The sequence below is a fragment of the Atractosteus spatula genome, chromosome 13 (assembly GCF_055471065.1).
Source record: "Atractosteus spatula isolate fAtrSpa1 chromosome 13, fAtrSpa1.hap1, whole genome shotgun sequence".
Classification (NCBI taxonomy): Eukaryota; Metazoa; Chordata; class Actinopteri; order Semionotiformes; family Lepisosteidae; genus Atractosteus; species Atractosteus spatula.
This window is the reverse complement of record NC_142718.1, coordinates 40,268,539-40,290,362: the sequence shown is the minus strand read 5'-3', so window position 1 is coordinate 40,290,362 and position 21,824 is coordinate 40,268,539. Positions and strand designations below refer to the sequence as shown.

The following is a 21,824-nucleotide window of genomic DNA, read 5'->3' as shown; positions in this document are numbered from 1 at the left end:
AATGCTTACCGTCATCCAGCTGGGGCTACACACTGGTGGGGGGTGGGGTGTCCCCATTACCTGTAATGCGCTTTGAGTGGTGTGTCCAGAACAGCGCTATATAACGGTAGGGAATTAATTATTAACCATTAGCTAGGACATGAATGGCTTAATTCCGCAGTCTCAGTCGTGTAGAGTCGCAAACTGTCCGATGTCCCGATGTCCTGTCAGCTCTGCGGCCTGCACTCGCACCCACCGGCTAATTATAACGAGAGAGCACCCGCAAACAGTGTGAACTCACTCTCTGAAAGTTAGAGAGTGAGAGAAACATTTATTTGACATGTAAGTTAACAGCTCCATGTTTCTCTTATAGGATGGAAAACCGTTTTAGAAAAAAAAAATGTCCGACTTTAAACGTGTAACGCTAACGTTTAAACCGCGTCGGGGCAAGTTGTTTTGAGCGTCGTGGGCAGGCTTGATTACCTCCTAGTATCGAAGCGGTTTTTCCTTCAGGATCGAGAAACTTGCCCGCAGACCTGTTCTTAACGTGCGTCTCCGGACCTGGTCCGCTTGTCTTATGTTGTCATTAATATGAGAATGACGTACAACAGGCTGGATACGCATTTCAATTCAGCGTCGCAGCTCGACCGCCGGCTGGAGCCTAAAGTGGTCTGGACTTCTCTACCCGGGAAAACGAGGACCCTCGATCATCAGGTCGTGCACCGCAGCCTGAGACATCCCGTCAGTGCAGTCAGTTACTGGGGTCCACCTGGAGAAGGTGCCGCACTGGGAGGACATGCCAGCATCACCGCTGGTCGATGCACAACCCCGGACAGGACGTGGTGGACAGACCCCGCAGCTCCCCATCCTCTGATCGGATCCGTCTCCGATCTGGTCGTGAAACGGGGTCCTCAGACGCCGATGACACCTGGACACCCGCTTCGGACACAGACCAATCCAAAACGCATCCGGTCAGGGAGCAGGCGGCCGCGGGGTCTGTCCCGTCAGGTCCGGATCGGGGGTCGTGCACCGGTCAGCAGCGGTGCTGGCGCGGGGAGGGGGCACCGTCCGCAGAGGGGTGTGCGCGCCGCCGCCGCCGCTGCCCGTGGCGCGCTCCCGCGACCTTGTTCCCGAGGCTGCGCTCCAAGCGCCACGCCCCCCCCCCGCCCGCCCTCGCGCTGCGGAGGCTGCGCCGTGTTACGTCGCTCTGCTGTCGCTCGCGCTGCAGCTGCGGCGGCGGGGTGAGCGCGCGCGCCTGCAGCCTCGGCGAGTGGGAGCGCTAGCGCGCGGCAGGACGAGACGGCGGCGGCGGCGAGGAGACCGGGCCCTCTCCTTCTCTCTCCCCCCCTTTTTTTTTTTTTACGTTTGGGGTTTTTTTTTTGTGTGTGTGGGAGATTTCTCTCTTTGTATTTTTTTTCCTCCTGAGTCCGAGTGGTTTTTCGCCAGCGCGTCCGCACACGCGTGGACAGACGAGAGCGGGGGGGTCGCGCTTGAGGACCCGCCGGGCTGTGGGCGCCTGGTGTCTCCCGGCCGCCTGGCTGGCCGGCTGCTCTGTGCGCCTGCACCCCCCCCCGTGCCGTGGATTATTCTCGCCGCCCGAGCTGCGAGCCGACCCGGGAGGCCCGCAGTGGACGCGCAAGGCTCGGCTGTGATGAGCGATGATGATGATGTTGCTGCTGCTGCTGCTGTGGGTCTGCAGCGGGTGAACTGAAACTGGAATCTGCTCCACCACCCTTTCTCCTCTAACACCCCTCTTCCATTAGAAAGAAAAAGAAAGAGAGAGAGAGAGAAAACAACAGAATCGTGCTGGGGCGGTTGATGAAGGTAAGCGGCCCGCTGCGAACTGCGCGTTGACCCCAGGACCGCTCCGGGACCGCGGTGCGAGCGGCCACGGGCGGAAAACAACATGGGAGCGTCTGTGTGGCTGTGCGCTTGGGAAGGGACGCCCTTTGAGCAGACTGTAGCATGTAGGTAGGCTGCTGAAAGGACCCGAGCGCCTGCATGATGCAAGGGGCTCTTTCTCCAGTCCAGTGAGCTCTGCCAGCCTGGGTCCGGCGAGCGGCTGGTTTCCCCTGCGTCGGCATCGGTCTTCATGCGAGCTGAGCTGGTAGCAGCAGCAAGAACAACAACAACAACAACAACATCAACATCCGCAGGCGAGACGTGTTCACGCAGCGCTCGGGAAGGCAGCTCGCCGGATCCGTCCCGATTGAACGCACTTTGTGGAAAAATCCGGGGGAGGCGGTAAAATTGGGTGGTATTGGGTGGTGGTGGTGGGGGGGGGGGGGTGTCTCGTCGACGAGGCTGGAATTGCGGCCGAATTAAAACGGGTCTCCCGATCACGGGGAAGGTTATGTCGGGAGACGTGGGCTGCAATCTCCCGTGACCGGATCCCAGAGCTGGTCTCCCTCGCTCGCTGCAAAGTTCGGTGCCGGAGATTGAAGTTCTTCAGTTTTTATTATGACCTAAACTCGGTTTGCGACCGCGGGCTCCCTGCTTCATCTCGCGTTTGACCCGGCTGCGCCCCGCTGGAGGTGGACGGGAGCCCGTCGCCTTGAAACGAGAACCGCCGAGAGCCGAGCTGGCTTTGCGGTGTCCTTTGCGTCGGCGTGGTGTTTGCGCGGACTGTGCCCTGCGCTGAGGTCCGCTAGCACAGCGCAGCTCCGCAGCGCAGCTCCAGCTGGAGGCGAGCTCCCAGTGTCTCCCTGCACCGCGGAGGACGTGCCAACACGCGGAAAAATCCGGCCGCTAATCCGGGAAACCCACAACACGGGAAATCGGTTGGCCTTTGCAACACCGGCTTTAACACCGAACATTTCTCGCGTGTAATCCGGTGGGCGGTTTTCGGCGCTGCGTGGAAAAGACCTGCCGGAAGGGGTGCCCGGCGAGGCCTGGCTGCCCCCGGGTGACTGTGTGGCGTGTAGTGGACACTCCGCACGCCCAGCTGCACAGGGGCGTGGCGTGGCGTGGCGTGGCGCATGGCCGTGGGCATGCCGCGCGGCGTGGGGACCTCGCTGGCGAGGCAGGCGGTCCCGATAAGTCTGCCCTTTCCCCAGTAATGGCGTCCGGCTCGGCGTCCTCCCTTTGCCTGGCAAAGAGCCTCAGAGCTGAGGAGCTCGGACGGTGACGGGGCCGGCTGGGCAGATGGACACCTGTCAGCGGCTCGCCCTTCGCCCACACGGGCTCTGGGGAGGAACAGGGTTCCGGGACGTCCAGTCTGCGGCGCTGCGAGGCGGTGGACAGACGGGGTGTTTTTGGAGTGTAGGAGAGGGAAAAACGAAAGAGGGCATTTCTTTTTGACGGAGCATCCAGTACTAGTAAGTTGTCATTGAATCCTAGTTTTTGCTCAACCCAGAGCAGTAGAAATAACGGAGCCCGTCGGCCACACCGACACGGGCCCAGCTGTGTAGTAGTGGCTGTTGCACCGCGGCGAGGGAGCGCCCGACTCGGGTGTTGAAAACCCTCAGCGGCTCTCTTCTGGATGAGCGGTGAAACACGGTCCGGGGCGGGCACAGGCGGAAGTGCTTTATGCAGAGAGTGGTGGGAGTATGGAACAGGTCACCCCAGCCATGTTGTTGAAGCCGACACCCCCCCCCCCCCCCCGGGTTCTTGGAGGAAACAGCTGGGTGGGATCCGGGGGGTCGGATAGCTCCACTCGTCGGTGACCTGTCCCGTGTTCTCACGGGCACACGGCGGTACTGTCGGACATGGCTAGCGCGCCGCTGGCACGGCGGTCTGCAGGGCTGCTCAGGAAGGCCAGGTTAGACCGTGGGTCTCAGTGTTGGCCCTTCCGTGCTGAGCCCCTGATGTGCATATAAGCACTGGTAGTAAATTAGACTTATTAATGGATATGGGACAGGTACAGTTGTGTGAAGGTTTCACAAAGGATCGTGTGTGTGTGGATGAGCCCACAAGTAGGATACGTACTTAATACTGCGAGGGCATTTGAAATGTGCTTGCCCTCCATCGTACAGGACTTCAGCACAGCACCACTTTATGGTGGTGCCAGACCTGCCAACGCTGTATCAACTCAGCCGGTTAGTTTGGGGTCAAGGGCATGTTTAAATCAGTCATTTTGCAGAGGTTCAAAGACCCACATGGTTTACTTGCTGTGACTGTGGTGCAAGACATGCCACAATAAAAAAAAAAACTGTGATTATCTCCCATTCATTGATCTGTATTTAACACATGTTGCATCGTGATAAAGATCATGCTATAAACGAGCACACACAGAAGGGGTCCATATCTGAGCACTCTCAGTAGATGTGTGGATTGCTTTAGACCTTATGTGGGTTATTAGTGGAATTTAATGTAAATAACCTTTTTGTGTGTTGCTGGTCTGACTGCCTTTCTTTGAGTTATTTATAAATCATTTTGCATAATGTGTCATCTTTGATAAGATTTTTTTGAAGGTTTTGACTAAAATTTGTATAGTGGGTTGATTTAAGTTGGCATTTATTTGATACTTTTATTGATACATTTGATACATTTATTTGATTTACTTGATACTTTAGATGGGTATAATTTCCTGTTAATAATGTGCTTGCACTCATTACTAATTCCTTTGCTCCACTTGCAAATGAGCATGCAGTTGCTGGCAGTATTTTCTTTTGGGGTATCGCTTAATTTGTAGCAAGAAAGAGGCTAGTAAGTGCTTTGAGATGATTGATTTTAGAGGTGTCATATCAATGTTTATTATTATTATTATTATTAATGCACTGTACATTGTAACATGCTAGACAAGTATGTAACAGTCACTACTACTCATGTAGCAATGCCCACAAACTCTAGACCCATTATTCGAAACCTTCAGAAGCACAGTCCTCAGTTGTAGCTGCATATGGGCCTACTGCGATCTCAGTTTTTGAACCAGATAGGAAGATGAAGTGACCCAGACAAGGCAGAAGCCCAGTCTGGCCCTTTCACTGCTGGAAGGAACACGTGATGAAGCAGTATTTTGTCTTTGATGGTGTGAGCCTCGTTGCTGTGCTTTTGCATTAAGGAACTGCGTCCCACGCTAGAAAGCCAGGGTCTCGCCCTGCAAACAGATCTGCATAATGGCGTTCGGCCTTGTGGCATTTCCCCTACTGACACTCCCCCTCCCTGGTCTGTGGAGCAGCTGGAGGTGTGCAGGAGCTTTAGAATTTGACTTGCACGGCGCGGTGCTTGCTAACACCCAGACAGGCTCGATGGGAGGAAAGGCGTCCTCTCGTGAATCACCTTTCCCACGTTCTAGAGCCAAGCTGGCGTTGCAGGCAGGTGGACTCGCTGGAGGGAACATTGTTTTCAGCCTTTTCTTAAAACCCTTGGCTAATACCCTGTCGTGCACCGGTTTGCTTTTCCGTACAGATGTTTTTCCCCCCAGTCATGTCTCGATCTAAATACTTTTGCTCGCAGGCAGCTGTAGACCCATAGAACCGTACGGTATGTGTGCGTTTGTCTTTATTTAGATAGAGATAGTGAAACGATGGCAGGTCTGCCGTGTAGGCGCGTTAAAATGGTCATGTTGTATATTATTTGGTTTGTGACCGGTTTATTTTTGTCGTCATTATTTTTTCTGGCTCCCCCTGCGACGTCTTGTAGAGCTTTCCAATAAGGCAAAAGGCGAAAATGTTAGTGTCGCACCAATGCACAACCTAATACGATATGTGTCAAAAAGGCAAAAGTAAAGAGGAATGTTACATAGAAATGAATGGAGCCTATCCCTAAGGGCTGATTTCATCCAGTTTCCTGCTCGGAAATGGAAGCGTCATTATTAAAAAAAAACAAACAAACTGATTTGCTCTAGACACACGTTGTAAGTTTGTCCTTTTCGCCAAAGGAACGGGATTCGTGCCGACTGCAGAAGACGGCGTGTCTCACTGCTCTTCTGCAGTGAATGAGCGCGGACAGGCGGCAGCGGGAGAGACCACCGAGCTGGTGCAGAGGGGGAGGTGTGTACAATGCCGTGTGTGTGCAGGCAGCAGTGAAATGAATAGCCGGGCTTAGCGTTTCCAGCGGCAGCTCTGGGGGTGTGCAGCATTGAAAATATGAATGAAGTAAGCGCTGATTGTTCTGGAGCTTTAAGAATGAAAGGAGCGAGCTGGTCGAAGAATGAGAATGGCAGACCGGAATTCTGTTACTGGTAATGGCTTTTATGATATTTTGGTACATAAAGCAGACGAGCTGATTCCCTGCCCGGGCCACTCAATCATGAATCTGCCCTCACTGTAAATGCTGTTTTGCTTTTAGATGCACGCACTGTCGCCGCGTTGGTAAACCGAATTGAGACATTGCAGCAGTGGGCTTAGCGAGAGCTTTATCGGATTGACGGACGCACAAGATGAATAGCACGAATGTATCGTTGGAAGAAAGTGTCGCGCAGGTTTAGATCAGAGGACATGGTGGTGTGCTGCTAGTTTCGTTATAAACATGGGTTATTTAGGGCACGTTCTTTCTTTCATCAGGTGGAATGGAACACTGCGTACATTTTTGTGATGGTGTTTCCGTGGAAAACATAAGTCTCTAGAAAGTACCCACCGTGATAAGAATCACTTTGAATGTTTCCTATATACATGTTATCGTACAAAAGCCAGATCGAAAGATTAAGTTATACTGCAAACTGTGATAGCTGTTTTTTGTTCTCATTATGATGAATGGTTTTAAAGTCTAGTGGAATGTATTGCATTTGTCTACGGTATTTTTTTGCCTTTTCTAAAGAAAACCCACAATGGAAATAATCAGATTTTAATTCAGTTCTTTTTTTCTGATGTTAAGATGACAGAAATAAGTAAATGATCTTCATCCAACCATTTTCTAACTGCTTTATCCAATACAGGATATTGTGCCATCCTACATGAACTTCAGTTTAAAGTAAGGAATGAAATCCATCATTAGCCCTGTTGTATCCTTAGATATTTCAGCAATCCAGTCACTTAAACTCGTCAGGTATGAAACTGGTGCATAAAAGTTGTTATTCTTTTGGATGATCTTGTATCTTGTGTGAGTTTGTCACAGTAGTATTCAGTTGTAAGAATCCCTTGCAATTACAATGACACCTGTGTGAATGCTGGCTCGCACCGCCACGTTGCCACAGCAACCGCGCGGTCTGGCACACCCCCCAGGGCTGGGCGTGCCCGATGTGGGAGACGATCAGTTCCCCCTCCGGTCATCACTGGCTCCTGGCAGAGCCCTTGCTCACGTCTCCGTCGCTGAGCTTCTCCACTGTCCCAGCTGCCCTCCACCCGCGGGGTCCCGTCCTCTGCAGCGTTTGTCCAGGTCTCCTTGTGTCTCCCTGGCTTTGCTCGGCTGCGGTGGCGGGACCTGGGTCGGCGCTTGTCTTGTCTCCACGGAGCCCGGCGTGTGGATTCGGCCCCGCGTCGCTGCGGTCACGTACGCTGCTCTTCGTGCGGGAGGACGCCAGGGCGCGGTATACCTGCTGCTGCACAGCCGCCTTTCTGCACAAACGGCTCCTCTCCACGGCAGACTAGCTTGTGGAGGGAGAAAACCCCTTTGCCAGCTGAAGTGAGGGAATCCAGACTGAGCAAGCCTAAAGCGGACTTCAGCAAGACCAGTGTTTAACCTCCTTACTCTTACGAAGTGTCACTGGTGTGGTTTAATGACCACGTAGTTAGGAGCTCAGTTGATCATTTCATGCGTCGTATGGCATTTCCTTCAATATAGTACCCCCGGTTCGTTAGTTAGTAGCTAATTATGCCCTGATTTCTGAATTCCCCCTCTTGGCATAGTAATACGATTATTACTACTATACAGTACATACTACTATACAGGGTTTATTTTCACGTAATATTATTACAAATTTGAAAGCCTGTGTTGAAGTCACTGGACTTTTTTACTGGATTACATTAAAAAATAGTACTTGTCTTCATGGTTACTGTTAAAACCGGTTGTGAAGCTTAGTTTATTTTCAAAGTCTGATTTAACAAATTTTTAGATAGCTGTTATTGGATGACTCATGTTTGTGACATTATTAGATCTTGGATGCAGTTGTTGTTTGCCTGAAAATGTTTATACAATTGTCGCTTGTTTCTGATTGCACATTAACTCAAGTCAGTTGAGCAGAGAGCACAGGGTATAGTACACACCTTCTCATGATATAAAGGGAAATGTCTCAAAATTGCTAAAAAAGCGAGATGAAATGAAATAGATATCAATATAAGTCTTTTATGTTTTGCAATTGCTTTCCAAAAAATCGGGAGCTAGTTTTCGGTTTGTTCTGCATGGATGGAGTTTTTCATTTCCCAGGTGGCAGCCTGGCCTCTAAGTGAATAATGTTCAGCAGTTTTGGACATGTGCATATTGGGATGTGTGAACAGGAATGTTTGCGCAGCCTCTGCTATGTTAAGCCTGAGCTTCATAGTGTCATGAAAAAAGAGCTTCATCTCCAATCCAGTGCAGTACAACCTTCTCCGCCCGATGTGTCTGACATGTGGCACTTGTTGATGTATTAAAAATGTGGCTTGTTGTAACTCGCTCGCTTCCTGCTGGAGGTGAACAAAGACCAAATGTCAACAGAGCTTCTGTGTTTTGATCATTTGTTCTAAAAAAAAAAAGAAGAGAATCATGTTCCCTTAATCGGTCCCCCGAACTCCTAAGTATTATGCTTTTTGAGCTTAATTGGAAAAACAGATTTAGAAAGACAATTTAATGCTGAAGAAATGAGAATCAGAAGTGAGCTTATTTCCTACATGAAATTCGAAGAGCCTGGTATGAGATATCAACTCTTAGAACCCAGTGTACATTGATGGGGCTCTTGAGATCTGCAAGCCCTGTGGGCAGGAGAATCTTCTCCCAATGGAGGTAAACGCAACTAAGCACAGGCACTGGATAAAATGCAAATGCTCCTGTTTCCCATTAAAGGTGGCTTTTGGTCTTAATCCCTTGCATTTGAAGTGTTCACCGTCCCAACGCCTCTTGAAGTGCTGGACGTATTGGAGGTTATTTGCATCGCCCGCCCCTTATGTCAGTGTTTTCACCCAGATTGCTCTTCTTTAACTCTCAATTTAATACTACAGCCGCTGAGGCAGTATTTATTTTTACTTCACGTCTACGTTTTTTGGCTCTGAAACATGCTCAGTCGCCAGACACTCATTTCCCAGTGTCAGCTGCAGCATCTGTGTGTTTCGCTTCAAGTATCTTAACCAGCTTCCACTCATGCAGCTAACCTGAACGGCCTACTTGCAGCCTTGCTGCTCAGCAATGCTGTGCTCTGATCTCCATGCTGTGTTTCTGGTAAATTCTTTACCCAGCTCCGCAGTGGGAGCCACAGAATTCTCTCACTTTTTTTCCCGCTGCATTTGTGTTTGTCTCAGTGTTGCTAAATGTAGCTGCGGGCTGTGAAAAAGGCAGGACGGCTCATTACAGTGCTAGGATCTGGTTACAATTCGTGTTTACATAGCTGTAGAATGAGTGTGTTCACCTGCGCAGGAAGCAGGGAGACGCCTCTACTTCTAGTGGGGAAGCAAGTTCCTTTTCTTCACAACAAATGGAGAGTTTGTGAGAAGGGGACACCAGGTGAGTAATGTGGATGCCAGCCCAGTGCCAGTATATACGCGAGAGAAAGGTGCGCTTGCTCTCTTCCGCAGTGGAGATGCGAGGAATGGGGCGGTACTGAGCTCGTGAAGAACTTTTTCCTTGAAAACGCACAAACATGCTGCTGGTGATTGCAGGCGTGTCGAAGTCTTTCGTTTGCACGGGCAGGTGGCTCCGACTCTCGGTCTTGCCATCGCTGAAAGATTAAACGGCCGCGCCGCTCGGAATCTGAAACTTAAAACTGCGCCAGCTCGTCGAAGTCCTGGGACGTCCGTCATTCGCTGTGCTCTCGGGACAGAGGTCCGGCTCTCCCGGGGCGGAGGTTAATTGGCCGGAATCTGAAATGAACTGACCTCTCGATTCCTGCTTCGACCCTCGCTCCTTTCACAGACAAGCCACGGCATGAAGGAAGGAATGTTTTAGCAAGTAAGCGCGACTTGGCTCGTTCTAAGGTTTTCAGTGTTTTCTTTTTACTTTATAAGTCGCCTTTATCCGTGTTGGGATAGTTTCCTGATGTTTCTTTGTGTCTTCGCTTTCTGTGAAAAACAGATATGGAAAGCCATTCCTGAGGTGGACAGGAGATGAGGATGAGAGGTTCTGTTTGTAGGAGTCTTGCTTCTTTACAGAGCTCCATGGCAGCTAACCTGTGATTTGTATTTGCTGCCCATCTTCCCTGTGTGCACTCATCTTAAATGTGATTTTCTTCAGGGGAAAATGGGGGAACTCTTAAGCAGATCACGCCCAACAGGATGTGCTTTTTTTGGGTCATTTTCTTGTTTTATTTTAAAGCCGTAGAACAGTTCTGGGTGGAGTGTTTTAGAAGTTCTCTTTCAGCCAAATCGTGGGATTAGGGATTAGGCTGGCAGTGGTCTCTTGATTGACAGCTTTCAACACTGTCTACATTTACTGCCTTGGCTCTGTTTAAAACAGTCTGCCTGATAATGCCATTCGTTTCCTCTTTTCTACACAGAAGCACGATCGCTAATTAAAATGTTACTGCACAGTCGGCAGGAAGGACGGATGGGTTACGTCATGATGAAATCTCCATTCACAGTTTTGTCTGAAACAAATTGATAGTGACTTGTAATGATCAGAACGTGTAAATTTAAGAAGTAGATCCTATGAGTAGCTGGTGTTGCCCATCAAGACTTAAAAGGGATCATGTTCTCATCCCTCTTCTGAAACGCATTTCCATTCTGGAGTATCGGATCCGCCGAGCTACTTTTCAGCATTCGTTGTGAAACAGTATAAGTTAGTGTTTCAAGCAAATTTGGATATGGTAACTACAACAATTAAACATACCGGTTCTTCATTTTTTTTGTAGGAAAGTTCCCTGATAACAAGCTCAGTTTTTTCTTAAGTACCCTCCTGATTACGGCTGTTGTGTTTTTCACTCCCTGGCCTGCAGAGCCCCCCCGAGCCAGAGGGGGCGCTGTGTCCCACCCTAACCCTCTCCCCACAATTCACTGAGCTCTGCCACTTGGGGGGAATCCGCTCACAGTCGGCTCGTGTCCTGACCCAGGCCCGAGCCTGTGGCACCGGGATCACGGAGCTCCTCCTGCGCTCGAGTGGGCGCCGGGTGACGTGCGGCTGGCGTGACTTGGCTGGGGTACAGCCCGCGGTCTGGCTCTGCAGGACCTGCCAGAGACGGTCCCTCCGTCTCAAGGGAGCCATGAGCAAGCACTTCCTTGCCCGTCTCCAGGCTCTGAAGGCTCGTCTGTTCTCCACTGTCCTTGGATTCCTTCGTGCTTCCTGCGTCGGGAATCCCCCACAGGCGCGCGGCCCTGTTTGTCGGGGTGCGGGGGGGGGCGAGCTCGCCCTGATGACAGCTGGCCCGCCGGTGGGTTTACAGTGTCCACAGGCAGGTGTTCGTCTTGCTCACGTGATGAACGTGAAGAGGTCGTGTTGTGTGACGCCGGCGGGTTGGGTTATCTGCAGCCCCGCGTTGGAACGCCAGTGAGCGGAGCAGTAAGGGAATTTTCTCCATTTATTTTTAAGGAAGACTGGCTTGTGTTTTAGTTTGAACTTCAATAATGTTCCAAAAAGGAGGACATATTGGCTGCCCCGCCAAAAAGGTTAAATAAGCAATTATTTTTAGTGAGCAATTCTAATTTCTTAGTCATTAGCTTTTTGTATCTTTAATTGGGGAAAAAAATGACATTTTTCAATTCTTAATCTGTGCTGTATTGCAGGATTTTTTCTTAGTCTGCAGAACCCTGAACAGTGAAAATGTGTTTCTTCCACCCCTTTAGCCCTGCGAACACTGAGAGTCCACTTTCTCAGTTCCAGCTACCGCCAGGTCAGGCTTATCCCCAGCTGGATCTGCACAGTTCCCTCCTTCAGCTGCTTCTGTCTGAGTCCTTCACATACTGTATATCTGCAAACCAAAACCTTCTCCCCACCCTACTCCTGCTCTGAGGCAAATCAAAGAAAATACTCACGTCCGCAGATTGCACCAGCAGTCTGATGTGTGTTTCTGTTTGTACAGAGTACCCGAAAAATAATTTCATACCATTTCACCTCTTTTTTCCCCCCCTATACTTCCTCCTCATTTTACCATCGCAGTCGGAGATTGCAAATACTGCATTTGTTTTCCCAATTTCTGGTTTTCATGCTACAGAGAAATGCATTTTTGTCATTTTACTCCTCCTACGTGTGGTTTAAAGTCGAGGTGATATTCTGCAGTTCTCTGCTGTTTGCGACAGTCATGCGACTGTCCAAGCTGTCCAGGGCATTTAATTACTCAGTAAAGTGACATACCGGTAATAGAGGAGAGAACTAGTTTTAGAGGAGATACAGACTTGTATCTATTTTAATCTGTTTTTTTACAACCGTTGAATATCTCAGTCCATGATCAGCACTGGTTTTAGACGGTGTTAATACACTTTTAATAATCGTTTTAATAAAACCAATCCGTGTGTGAAGAAAACTTTTTAAACTTCCCATTTATTTCTAATTGCAAATTTATAGATATAATCCGGAAGTAAAATTAGGTTTGCATTCTTTAAATTATTAAATGGCAGTGTATCAAATAAATCTGGAGCAACACAAATAGTTTCTGAAAATATTTAGGGAACTATATTACAATGCTTTAACTGTGGTTCCCTTAGATCATCGTAACAGTGGAAAAGCACAAACCCCATTACTGATAAAACTTCATTTGTGTTCTTGTGGGCTGTCCACGGTGTGTATCTGTGCCTGAGTGCAGTAGACTGACCCGTCCTTCACAGGCAGCTTGATGTGGACTGTCCGCTCCGACACACACCTGGTCTTTGACCGGACAGCGGCCTCTGGAATCCGCGAGGCCGAAACGGCACCACGGGGAATCCGAGGCGTGATTAACGCGGACGAACGTACAATACCGTCAAAAATTGTTTCCTTGGGGAAAAGAAACTAAGGGCAGCTTAGTTCAGTAGTTCAATAACGGTACCAACAACAGCAATTCCCTCTTTTCAAGCTCTTTCTGGCATTTCATTGCCTTCTTACTGTGATTGAATTGCAGTCCTGCTCTTGTGTGTATTGGCTGTCACCCTTGCGCTACTTCTGAAACATCTCGCTGTGCACTTGGCCCTCGGAGCCTGGGGATTGTCAGTGGGATAGAGCTCGGATTCATGGCCAGCTCCAGCTCCTCAGTGGGACACCTCTGTTTCAAGTACTGTAGCGCCCAAATATTCGTTGTTAGACCTCTGAGTTTGCAACAAAATCTAGGCTGTTCAGGCAATGATGGATGGAGTAGATTATGCCAGGCTACAAGTTGAAAGAAGGCCTTGATGTAAGATGTGAAATGTTGCTTTACACATGACCTCTAACTCCTGCGTTCGCAGCTGGTGCTCTAGCACTGCGCAAAGCTGGCTAGCTACGGTGCCCTCATGACTCGCACCTGCTCCGAGAAGACCCCCAGTCCATCCTGTGGCTCCCAGGAGAAATCTGGCAGGTTCCGTTTCTCAAGTTCAGATCATGTCATTTTCGCTCTGGAGGACCCGTTACGGGGAAGCTCCCGTTTAGCAAGATAGTGCGGTTAGAGTGCTTGCTGGACATCGAACAGGCTTGTGGGGGTAGGTCTTGTAACCGGTCCATGGCAAGGTTAGCAGAGGACTGAAGCAAGCAGGGCTGTTGCTGCAGGCATGACACCTGCCCTGGGACCTGGACACGGATACCCAGCCCCTCTGCACGGCTACACAGGCCGTCGCCCTGCACGTCCTCCGTCTTGGAGAGAGCCTTGCCTCTCTTCCGCGTCTCACGGCGCGGCGTGGCGTGGCCCTCGTCTGTCGCGTCACAATGCGCGGGCTGGCGTGGGGACCCGTCAACACTGCTGGGCACCGAAGACCGGTCCTGTGCGAGAGAGACACGCTGGGGACCTCAGCGCGGCGTCTCGGGGTTCCGGACTGAAATTGCTCTGGAGTCGGGGGATGGTGTTTTCTTTTTTTTTTTCTTGTACGGGCGTCTTTTATTTCGGGTAGCCATCGCCTCTGAACGGCACCCGTTTCGCTGCGACTCATCAGCCTTTTTCGTGATCGTTTTCCCGGAGCTGCGCCGCTGTTTTAAACACCGAGCTAAGCGGCCTGCCGCCTGACCAGTATTTTTTAAAGGGAAGTGCGCCCACCCCTTCCAGTTTCCGACCTGTCTTCAGGTGGGTGCTCCAGCCAGCGCGCCGTGCGTCTTCCTGCCTGCCCCCCTCGTCCCCGGCGCCGGACCCCCCCTCCCCTAGGACGGGCTCGGACCCTGTGCAGACCTTTTTCTGGACGGCCGCACGGGGGGGGTAAACGCAGCCATTCTCCTCGAAGTGCAGACGGGCCCTTGCTTTGACGGCTTGTGGGTCGTGGTAGCAGTGAATGAGCGCTGTGCAAAGTCTCGGAGATTCACTCGGAAGGGTAGGTGTTCCTCGCCAATGAATGGCTAGTTTCGTTTTCAGTTTACGAATCTTTCACCTTGGTTCAAGAAGTGGAACCGATGGGAGTCTGTAAAGCGAGAGGTTCTGTGTTTTTGTTTTGTTGTGTGTGTGTGTGTGTGTGTGTGTGTGTGTTTGGAGCGGTCCTGTCGCGATCGTGTTCCGGGCGGGCCTCCGGCTCTGAGGGCTGCCAGCAGCGGAGCCCACGGCTGTCAGTGACACTCGGGGGGAGGGGGGGGGCAGAGACCCTTCATCCTGCAAACAAAAAGCTGAGAAAGACAAGAGGAGGAGGCTTCGGCGATGGTTTTTAAGGGTCCGAGGCCGGGAGGTCGCGGGGTGGAGCGAGTTGAAAACCGTTGCGTGTTTTTGTTTCTCTCTGGACCGCAGTGTGTGTCGGTAGGTGACCCCCTCCTCCTCCTCCTCCCCGGGTCCCGAGGTGAACTTTGCGCCGTGTGTGTGGTGTGTGTGTGTGTCGGCCGGGGGTGCTCGGCCCCTCACAGCTGGACTCGTGGAGTGGAGGAAGTGGGGAGAGGGGCAGAAAGAAGGCTCCGTCTGTGAACCGGGGCCCGGGTGGAGAAACTCGCGGAAATCACGTTCTGCTGCTGTCAGAAGACTTCACGCTTGACGGAGACTGAAGATGAACGTAAATGGCAGACAAGGAGTAGTTATTAGCCAGAGGCCACGGACTGCAACCTTTATTCAAATTTTAAGCAAGCCTACATAACTAATTAGTGCTGCAAAACCTCAGGAACTACCGAAATAAAGGTCATGGGCGACTGGTAAATACGGATTTGTTCAGAAGGTCAACATCCCTGGTTTTTTTCTTTTCCAGTTGCCCTTTGCACGTAGTTCTTGCTCTTGGAAATTGTGTAAAATATTGATTAGGAAGTCCTCGTGTCTCTCTGAAGAAGGCCGTGCAGTTTCTTGACGTAAGAATGCCCTTTTGTGTCGGATGCAGTGGTCACTTGAGGAAGCGTATTTATTTTGGGTTTCAGAAGGCTAGCGTGTGACTGACACAACACTCAAAAAAAAAAAGCCACACAAAGAGGAACGATCTAAAACGTGCCTGGTTGTGTCTGGTTTGGTGCTAAATACAGACTTCCCCTTCTGGGGTCTGTGAACAGCTCTGGCAGACGGGGGCTTTTATTTGTGCGCGTCTTTTTAAATTGAATGCTCTTTCGGAATAAATTTGCATAATGCTTCCAGCGTGGAGTGACAGGCGGATCTGGGGGCAGAGGGAGATGGGGAGACGAATAGGGGAGGTATTATTGAGAGCCTGAGAAAGAGCAGGATCGATCTTGAGCTCGCAAGTGCAGCAGCGCGTCGCCGCCAGAGATGAAACCCCAGTGGGAGCTGCCGAGTTCCTCGAGAGGGGTGTCTGGGGTTGGCGTGTTTCTCGCACTCTCGGCCAGGGGTTCTTTCAGTCCGCGGTGGGGTGGTGCTGGTGAGCTTTCTCTGAGCGGTACCAGCCCAGGTAAGAAGGCTCCTTGAGTTGTGTCTCGGGCGTCGGGCTTGTGTGGGGCAGTGCTCCGCTGAAGAGCCCGGGATTGCTTCCCGGAGCTATCCAGGAGCTAGCAACCGCGGGAGACGAGAGCCCTGCTGGCCCCGTTGAGACGGGGTGGTAGGAGTCTGTGGTTTAATGCCCGGCGTGTAGATGTGGAATGGCTGCTGGGGGGGCTGAGCTGAAGGGAAGAGCTCAAGTTCTGTGAGGCTCAGACCCCTGTGAAGTGTCACCGTGTCCCAAAGACCCTGGTGACATGATCTGTGAACCCTCTACATTTCCAAAGCAGTGCCCCACTGTGATGACCAAAGACGTTGTCCTGTTGGAGGTGCTGACCTTTGCATGAGACAGAGCTCCCGCATAATGGGTCATTAAAGATCCTGTTTTACAGTCTGCAATAATCTTAAACCTTGTGAACTGGCTAAATTTCATTTAATCTTCCCCCAGTTCTTAAAATCCAGGCAGCTGAAAAATAGTTGAAAACCCAACAGTAAGCTGTCAGGAAACGCCGGCTGAGGTGCTGAGTCTTGTGCTGGAAAGCGGTTTCAGACGCAGTCAGGAGAAAGGAGCAAGGAAGAGGTGCAGGAACAGAAGCTCACTCCTCCTGCGCAGGGGCATGGGCTTGTCAGAAAAGAGCCCAGGCAGGGCTGTGAGTGAGGGGAGACAGTACAGCCTGTCCTGCTTGCTTGTCTCTTGCAGTTCTTGGACCAGTAACCCAGGACTGTAAGATGAACTTGACCTGATCATGGGCAGGGCAGTGTGCAGCAGAAAGCCAAAAACCCACTGCTCTGCACGGAACGAAATGTTATAATGTGCCTACACTCAATTTCTGACTTAAATATGGCCTTAAACGGGACTCTAGTTTTGATTTGAAGGCAGCACAAGTCGAAAGCTGTTCCTACGTCAGCTTTTTTTTTGTGGTTGGAATTTCTGTTTGAGCTTTTCTTTTGGTGAAGTGCTTTCTTGCAAGTGCGTTTCTTCAGCTCCTGTGTGTGCGTGTGCGCAGATTTGTTTTGTATTAGTAGTGCATACATGTGACTATTCATATGTAAACTGCTACAGCCTTTCTGCTTTGCTTTGCTTTGCTTGGCAGCTTATGGTCTCAGTCCTGGCTGCTCTGCAGCGTTCCCACCCCTGGAGTAGAGTCACATGAGTGAACTGCAGCAAACATGAAATATTTTTAGAAAAGCTTTAATATGCCAATTACAAACGTGCCTAATTACTCTCAAATGCCACTTGAACATTCTCACTGTAAAACCGATCTTCCGAGAAAATGTTTTCTTACGTCAAGGTTCTAAATACAAATGCACAAATGTATCAGTTGCTCTTTTAAAGAGGACTAGAAGGCTTGTCTGACATGCCAGTGGATTTCCTAGCTGTTCTGCTTGTGTGATCCAGGATGCCTCCTTACCTGTCAGGAGGAGCCTGACGCTGGGTTCAGTCTCGACAGGGCTCTCTGTCCTCACTGTCTGCTGCTCCGGGGGGGGTGAGCATGGAGCCCAGGAGGGCCAGCAATCTCAAATCTCATGTGTGGCTTGGTCTCAAAAAACCAGCACCAGGGAAGAAGGCAAAAGGCACCCAGATGGTCAGGCGCTCTGAGCATCAAGAAATAAAACCTTCTGTTTGGGCACTGGGAGTTTGTCTAATGAACACAGCCTGTGAATTCAACTAGGGGGGGAAATTCTGAATGTGGTGTTTCCAGGCTCGTTGTTAAAGTGAATTGTTCTACTGGTCCTGAAAGTGCAGATTTCGTGACCTTGGCACGCATGCAAGCGCTCTTACTGTTTGTGCATTTGTGGTTACGGGGACAGACTTGTTAACGGGCAAATGCATCTGTGGTGTAGTTACTCTTTTGAAACGCTAGTTTTAGTAATGGCCATGCCTCAGTAAAGAGAACCTCCTTCCCTATGAGATAAAATGTTTATTATTGTTATCTCGTTGTCGGTTTTGTATTACAGTCTTTATATTTAGTGAGAAAGAAAACGAAAGCGGACATTTTCGTTTTGACTTGGTTTGTATGTCATTCACTACTGTAGGCAGCTGGAAATGTGATCCTGCTCTGTTTTTATTTAAGCAAGGACCTCCGAGAGAATGAACTAGTTGTCAGCCCTGCCGAATGCAGTCTGGTTGTGTCTGCCTGTGTGGACAGTGTGCTTGTATAGCCCGGATTCATGAAAGGACTTTGGAGTTGAGTGAAGGCTGTTTTTTTACACTACAAGAGTGGCCCTTGTATGTATCTGTTGTGGGCTGATGTATTTTGATGTACGAGAAACATTTAAAAAAAACGACGTGAACATTCGTTGCTTGCTTCCGTGCAGAAAAATGCAATGTTACTTATGCATTTCAGATTACAGCCCTTATGCGAGAGTGACATTTCAGTATGTACTGTATGAGCGCAGAGGCTGCTGGATGTATTGCAGAATAAGGTGGGTGTATGCTGACCCTCCTGTGCTACTCCAGAGTTTTGACATTCACTGAACTGGAAATCACTAAAGGAGTTCAGGTGTTAACACTGTGATAGTGTTACTCCCAGGAGTGTGTTACAGATCATGCCACCTAAATATCATATCTGAATTTCCAAATAATTCATTTAAACACCACTGGATAGTCCGCATTGAATTCTGGAAGTTCCTCGTTTAGACCCAGTGTATTCATTTTGTGTTTTTTTTTGGTTATTTTGTAACCCGTGCTAAACTAAGGTTATGCAGGATTTGTATTTTGAACTTAATCAGTGGCAGTACACTATATTTTTAGTCTCAGATTTCTTTTGTTAGAGATTTAAAGACATTTTTGATTCTCTTTTTTTTTTTTCCTTGGACCAATGCGACGAAAATGCCATGCCACTCTTTAAAAGACAGTTCCTTGTCCAGCAGGTGGAATATGTTTCACAGCACAGTTCATTAGAGTCCTTGCATATTTGATCCTGCTGTAGTCTAAAGTGTGCTTGAAGCTTGAGAGCAGTGCACAATGCGTGTTATTGACCAGCTGCTGGGCAGTAGTATTTTCAGGTGAAAAGGTTAACGTGGGATCTTGAAACTAGTCATGCAGAGTCTTGTGTCTGAAGTCCGTTTGCTCTGATTTTCTCTGATTCTTAGGCTCATTTGCTGTTGTCAAAGGTGCTGTGGATTTTGGCATCGGTTCTATGAAATCTATCCTTTAGTTGGCTATGAGAGCATTTTTTACAGGCTTATTGTAAATGTCTCAAATAAACAAAACAGTACCAAAATGGATCACCTTGAATTTATAAGGATTTATAAGGTAAGGGCTGTTTTTATGCTTCTTTTAGATCAAAGGGAAATTGTATCTGTAATTGTTTTTACCAGTTGCTTCTCCAGCCATCGAACACCTCAGAGCGGGTAGCTGAAGTTGCATCATGCTGTTCGTCTTCTTTGGCACGCTTGACGGCTCTGCTGCTGACAGCTCTTCCATATTGAGGAAATAATCTTGTAATCGGGGTTCCGCAAGGCCCTGCTGGGAAGGTGTTTATCTTCCTGCCATTGTTGGCCAGCTCGCGCCCGGTCAGGAGCAGCCGCTGGAGGAGCGAGCCTCATTCCTGTGCTGACGGGGTTTCCTCTCGGAGCCCGTCCAGCTGCCCCGTTGCGCCGGGTAGACGGGGGCTGGTTCGGCTTTGTGTGGGCTCCGGGCTGTCCTAACGCCCTCTCCTCGCGCCCCATAGGTTCAGCTGGCACTGCGGTTGCTCACCAGGGCCCCGGCTCCTTCTCGTTGCTCGTGGACTCCGAAGGGCTGAGACATGATTCGTTGTACCAAATAGGCGGCTGGTTTTCCATTCTGCCTGACTGTCATCTTGCAAGAGATGCGCAACACAAGTGTCCATCTGCGTATGGCATTAGCATTCAGTATTGACAAATTATGAAACCTTATCCTTGAGGTTAAAGTTGTCTGTAATATAATAATGTAATAAGGAGTGCCGATGGGCTATTTTACCAGCACTGTGTTCTGTTCGGAACCTTTCCTGTCTTGAGCATTTACATGAAGCGAGATATTCTTCGATATTAGTCTGCTGAAACACAGCTGTGCAATTTATAAGGAATAAGAATGTAGCTTGCACACACATGCCATGTTATCTGCGTTTTTAATTTTGAATGTGTCGGGCAAGAGTTAAAGCAAATCTTGTGGCTCTAGCACTGATGTAAGCTGCTGTATCACATGAACGCAATGATGCCTTTGACAAAGCTCCATGTAATGTCTCAGCTTTTTTATTCACTTTTCTTGGCAGTAACATTATTAACAAAAAGTCTCCCATAAGCATGGCGAATGTTCTTTCCTAGCAAAGGCAATAAAGCATTGGTTTTTATATCGATAACTGATACAGTAATGTTTTGTATATTGCCTTTTACAATTTCCTGCCTTGAGAGTGAAACAGATAAAAAGCTATTTTTGCTGCACTCCCTTTTTGTGAATGAAGGCTCTCTGAGTTCTAACTGTTCCAAATTCTACAAGCGTGTTTGTTTACAAAGTAAATTTGTCTTTAATAAAGAAGTAAATGACTTTTCAGCCGCTGAACACTTTTCAGGTGTTCTTCTGGGAAAGATAATATATATTTTTAAACAAACAAGCCCAAGAAAACGTTTACAATTTTATGGTAAGACGTAAAATAAATCGTACAGGTTTAATTTCTATGCCAGTGAATTAGTGTGAAAGGTCTGGATTTCAAATGACCGAATCTCAGTCCTTGGTCTTCCCTCCTGGCCGATTCCTTGCCTTGTCCCTCTCCAGAGCGTACGGTTGGCAGAACCTGTCAGAGCAGTTGCAGTTGCAAAGAAAGCCACAAGCTCTGGAAGTGTTTCCCCCTTCTGAATGAGAAGGTGCAGCCAATGTGTAGCTTAAAAAAATATCTGAAAATGAACAAAAGAATGTTCTTTACCTTCACACGGCAAATTTCATACCGTGAATGATGAGTTACGATGCAGTTTGTTTTCACGAGTTGTCACTGGAATGAGATTCCTGTGTGAGGAGTTCTCCTGTGCTTGCTGTCACATACAGGGCTGTCATGTATAGAAATGATGTCTCTGGGTGCACAAGGAGCTAGAGGACTCTCCTGCACACAAGCTCATGCCCGTCACCCTCCTCCCCTTCCCAGTACCGGTCTCCTAGAAGGCAGAGCTCACCTGTGGCTCATGATGAGCACGGTTTCAAGTCTGTAAATTCAAGAGTTGTTTTTTTCTCTATCTTGGTTAAGACACGTCTGCCGTCTGTAATTGTGGGATTCCATGAGCTTGTGTGCATTCCAGGAACAGGCATTTCCTAGGTTCAGCGTTGGAAACATAGTCATTGGATTTCTGATGAGATGTAAGAAAGGTACTGATGACAGTGAATGGGGGTGTTTTGCCTACAGAAGCACTCTGGCTTGAAGTGGCTGTTTCAGTTCTGTAGTTTTGTCATTGCGGTATATAGTTGTTTGCATGTTTTCTGAATACAGTCCCTTACTTATAAAACTATATGCAAGTGATACAGAGAAGCATCTCCATCTGTCCATTTTCTGACTGCTTTTTGTAATTTCGGGGTGTGGAGGAGCCGGAGCCTATCCCAGCAAGGCAGGATACACCCTGGGCAGGACGCCAGAAGAAAGCCATGCGAGCAGGGGGAGAGCACACAAACTCAAACACACTTAGCAGCCAGGTCCAGAATTAAACCCAGGGCCCCAGCTCGTTAGTAAAGCATTAACATTTGTTGTGTTTTCGGTTTCTTCCAGTGCGTGTTCTAAATTAAGCCAAGAAGCGCAGGGCTGCCGTCACTCTGAGTCCTTCTGCGTGGCAGCCACAGTTTGTGGGGGTGGCTGTCACCTGCGGTCACACTAATATTGACATGCTGGTGGCACAGCGGGTGCAGACGGAGAGCTCAGGCTGTCTTGTGTGAGTGCTGGGGAAGCAGGAGCACCCACACTCTCACCATGGGCCTCGTGGA

At 49.3% G+C, this 21,824-nt stretch overlaps 1 protein-coding gene across 6 annotated transcripts in view; it reads left to right on the top strand.

Moving 5' to 3' along the window:
- Nucleotides 1–1,238: 1,238 nt before the first annotated feature.
- Nucleotides 1,239–21,824, top strand: part of ptpn4a (protein tyrosine phosphatase non-receptor type 4a) — a 60,526-nt gene continuing 39,940 nt past the window's right edge. For 4 of the 6 annotated variants that reach the window (XM_088930364.1, XM_088930363.1, XM_088930361.1 and 1 more), the window contains exon 1: nt 1,239–1,803. The gene's annotated coding sequence lies outside the window, so the exon portion shown is untranslated. The remainder of the gene's footprint in view (nt 1,804–21,824) is intronic. The other 2 variants (XM_088930365.1, XM_088930362.1) reach the window with 1 other exon arrangement.